Below are 4362 nucleotides of genomic sequence, written 5' to 3'. Positions count from 1 at the left end.
AGCGCGGGATGCTATACGCTCAGCGCTACATCGGGACAGCGATCTAAGCCGTCCAAAGTATCCGAAGGAGTGGACGGAGCTCCTTGCTGCGTATGTATCAATTAACGGCGTCCGCGCATGGACATTATTCGACTTAGGGTCGAATACCGACGCCGTGAGTACTGAATTTGCGCAAATATGCGAGCTCGACGTCTTTGAACTCGAAAATCCGATTACACTGAAACTCGGCTGCAAAGGAAGCCGATCTAAGATCACCCATGGCGGATATTCACGTACCGCATTCGGTAACATTAAAACGGATTGGTACTTTGATGTGGCAAATATAGCCCATTATGACGCTGTCGTAGGATTACCGTTCTGTGCTAAACATGGCATTACAATAATTCCGGAGCGCCGTACAATCAAGCTACGGGATGTTACTCTAATTCCCGCCGAATTAGAAGGGGGGAGGACCGGAGGAGGTGACAAATGGGCTAAGACCGTCGAAGCCAAGCCTCGGCCCTTTCGGAAGGCGACCGTCGAAGCCAAGCCTCGGTCCTTTCGGAGGGCAAACTAAAAATAACAGCCTCCGCCCACGACCCAAGACAGCGGTCCGTTCACACGGGCTTGACACGCAAATGCCGGATATTGCTGAGCATAATGTACCTACTGTACTTACAATGGCAAGTGCGATTGCAGACGAAGAGATCAAGGACATCAAATTCCCAAAGGAATTTGAAATCGCATACGAAGAGCACAAAGCCTCGGAAGAGGCCCAATTGAAAACTCCGTGGGGTAAACGGATACCGTTCCCCGGACCGCCCCCATCACGCGCCCAAGAAGCGCTGAGAGAAGAAGACATCCCACGCCTTCGGGAGCAATGGCGGGAACGAATTGCGGACATCACGGGTGATATCCCGCTGGAAAGGCCTCCATATCGGGAGGTGAATCATAAAATTAATATCATCGACCCCCGTAAGAGATACAGGGGCCATAGGCCAAGATGCCCGGAGGCATACCAAAAAATACTACAAGATAAAATAGAAAAATACACTAAGGCAGGCTGGTGGGAATGGAAACCAGTCGACAACGCGTTACCTATGCTCTGCATCCCGAAAAAGGATGGGAAACTCCGGACAGTATTTGACTTACGAGAACGTAATGAGAACACGGTGCACGATGTGACACCGATGCCGGACCAGGACCGGATTCGAAATGATGTTGCACGTGCACGTTACCGAACGAAGCTCGATATGAGCGACGCGTACGAGCAGATCCGGATCGAGAAAGGTGACGTACACAAGACCACCTTCTCGACCATTTTGGGCACAATGGTGTCCCACGTAATGCAGCAGGGCGACTGCAATGCCCCCTCTACTTTTCAACGTCTAATGACCCACCTATTCAGGCAACACATAGGTATATTCGTGCATGTATACCTAGACGATATTTTTATATTCTCGAATACAATTGAGGAGCACGAAAGGCACCTCGAAATAGTATTCGATACACTACGTAACGCGCACCTATACCTTTCCAAAAAGAAGGTTGATCTCTATTCGGATCGAATGGAGTGTCTGGGCCACCTGATCGACCGCCAAGGGATTCACGCGGAGAAGGACAAATTGGAACAGATCCGCGATTGGCGAACACCGAGGAACTATAGCGAAGTAGCCCGATTCTTGGGCCTGGTGCAATATTTGGCACAATTCATGCCGAATGTAGCTACATACACAACACCGCTATCGAACATCTGTAGCGACGGTGCGCCATTTCATTGGCGACCGATACATGAGAAATGCTTTCGCATGATCAAAGAATTGGCGTGCCGAGCGCCCATACTGAAACCCGTCGACTTCGAAAGCCCCGATCCGATCTGGGTGATCTGTGATGCCTCGACCACGGGCGTCGGTGCCTATTATGGACAAGGTCCAAATTGGGAGACGTGCCGCCCGGCAGGCTTCATGTCGAAGAAGTTTACTAACGCGCAACGAGGCTACGCGACGTATGAGCATGAAACGCTCGCAATACTCGAAGCCCTCCTCAAATGGGAGGATAAACTAATCGGAAGAAAAATAAATATTGTAACGGACCACGAGACTCTTGAATTCTTTAAGAGTCAGAAAAATATGTCGTATCGCCAACGGCGATGGTCAGAATATCTCAGCCGATTTGACTACACTCTAACGTACATACAGGGGGAGACGAATGTCGTCGCGGACGCATTATCCCGGTGCCACAAGGCCGACCGCCCTAGCGAGAATCCCGCACCGTACTACTTTGTCGATGCGGATCGGCGGTTAGACCCCGCTGGGGACGATCTACCCGCACTCCGGAATGAGGAAATTGCGCACCTGAATGCCATGAGGCTACCAGAAGCCATCGAGAGCCGTGACCTAGAAGCGGAGATGTTAGCGCCCGAATCGGACGCTCCCGAAATTACTCCGCCGGTGATGTCGGAAGATGATCCGGTAGTATACGAAGCGGTAGCACATGGGCCGCTCCCGCCGCAAATCACTACTGAACACGATGAATTCGAAAAAGCAGTACGAGAAAACTACATGAATGATACCTTGTTTGCAAAGGTGTTGAAACATCCAACTGAGCACAAAGCGTTCACCATACGAAACGGACTGATCCTGGGCCGCAATCGTGCCGGAAAAGAAGTTCTTGGCGTACCACACGGTCGGCTCGGCGCTCGGAGCCTGAGAGAATTAGTGATTGATGCCGCCCACCGAACCCTGGGCCACTTCGGGCTTCAGAAAACAATAGACTACGTACAAAGGTTCTATTGGTGGCCTCAGATGTCACGCGATATTGAAAAATTCTGCGCGACATGCCACATTTGCCAAACGACGAAGGACCGCAACAGGAAACCCGAAGGATTGCTGCACAGCCTCCCGGTGCCTGGGTGCCCATGGAGCTCGATAGCAATGGACTTCCTGGGACCGTTTCCCCGGTCCCGCGGATTCGATTACCTTTGGGTAATTATTTGCCGACTAACGAGTATGGTACACCTCATACCGTGCACCACTAAATCAAAAGCCTCGGAATTAGCATACATGTTTGTACGCGACATTGTGAGACTACATGGGCTGCCGGATACGATAGTATCCGACCGAGATTCTAAATTTAATTCGAAGTTCTGGCGGGAGACTCACCGGATACTCGGAACGAAGCTATTGATGTCGACCGCGTTCCACCCACAAACAGATGGCGTCACTGAGCGCGCAAACCGATCGGTGGCGCAGATTATGCGAACCCTGATTCGGCCCGATCAGACCGATTGGGTCGACGCGCTCCCACTCACTGAATTTGCAATGAACGCAGCGCGTTCCGAAACGACAGGATTCTCTGCGTTTGAATTAACGTACGGGTACATACCGCGAATGCTGCACGAATTCGGAATGGAAAACACCTCGCCTGGAGTACGAGAATTTGCTCTGCACGCGAAGCACTGCCTGGAACAGGCCCATGATGCCATCATAGCATCACGTGTTCGCCAAGCACATCACGCGAACCAGCGGCGACGCGACCACCAAGCCTATCGGCCTGGTGATCTGGTCTACGTGAGTACGGCTAACCTTAATTTGCCCATCAAACGTGCACGCAAGCTCGCGCCTCGGTTCATTGGACCGTTCAAGATCCTTGAGGCCAACAATGACGTCAGCGTCTATTTGATTGACTTGCCTGCCGATCTCAAAGCGCGCCGCGTGCATCCCCGATTTCATATCAGTAAGCTTCGGCCGTACATGCCGAATGACGATAAACTATTCCCGGGCAGGGACCCTGCAAACTTTTATGACTTCGGGCAAGCCGAGGATTTAGAATACGAAGTTGAGGAAATACTAACCCATGAATGGCATGGGGATACCATATTATTCTTAGTGCGATGGACACTGGGCGATAGCTCATGGGAGCCGTGGGAAAATGTCAAAGATCTGTCCCTGATGGACAGGTACTTCGAAATCGAAGGCGTGAGCCGCGTGGAAGACCTGCCGAAATCTCGGCCGCCGATCCAAGGCCTGCCCGCCCCCGAGGGCGCAATAGTCACTCCGTACAGTATGCGTCCTGTTGGGCGCGATGGAAAAATATTCTGGTCAGTCGGGCCCTCAGGTATAAAAGTGCGCTATCATGCACCGAAAGCTGCGTAACGAACGACGTTGCAGCTTATACTACATACACACATACACTACGACGACTATGCCTCTCGCAAAGCCCTACGTGATCGGCCCTGCCCGTGGCTCGCCCTACCCGATGCCCGCGGTAAACCTACCCAACATGTCGCGCCAATTGGAGCAACTTACCCAGCGCGTTGAAGCGCTCGAAGCCGCCCTTGGCTTCCAGAACGCCGAAGTAAGCACAAATTAAAACCCCGATATG

The sequence above is a fragment of the Punctularia strigosozonata genome (genome assembly GCF_000264995.1).
Source record: "Punctularia strigosozonata HHB-11173 SS5 unplaced genomic scaffold PUNSTscaffold_1, whole genome shotgun sequence".
Classification (NCBI taxonomy): domain Eukaryota; kingdom Fungi; phylum Basidiomycota; class Agaricomycetes; order Corticiales; family Punctulariaceae; genus Punctularia; species Punctularia strigosozonata.
The sequence above is the reverse complement of the archived record's forward strand: the minus strand, read 5'-3'. Positions refer to the sequence as shown.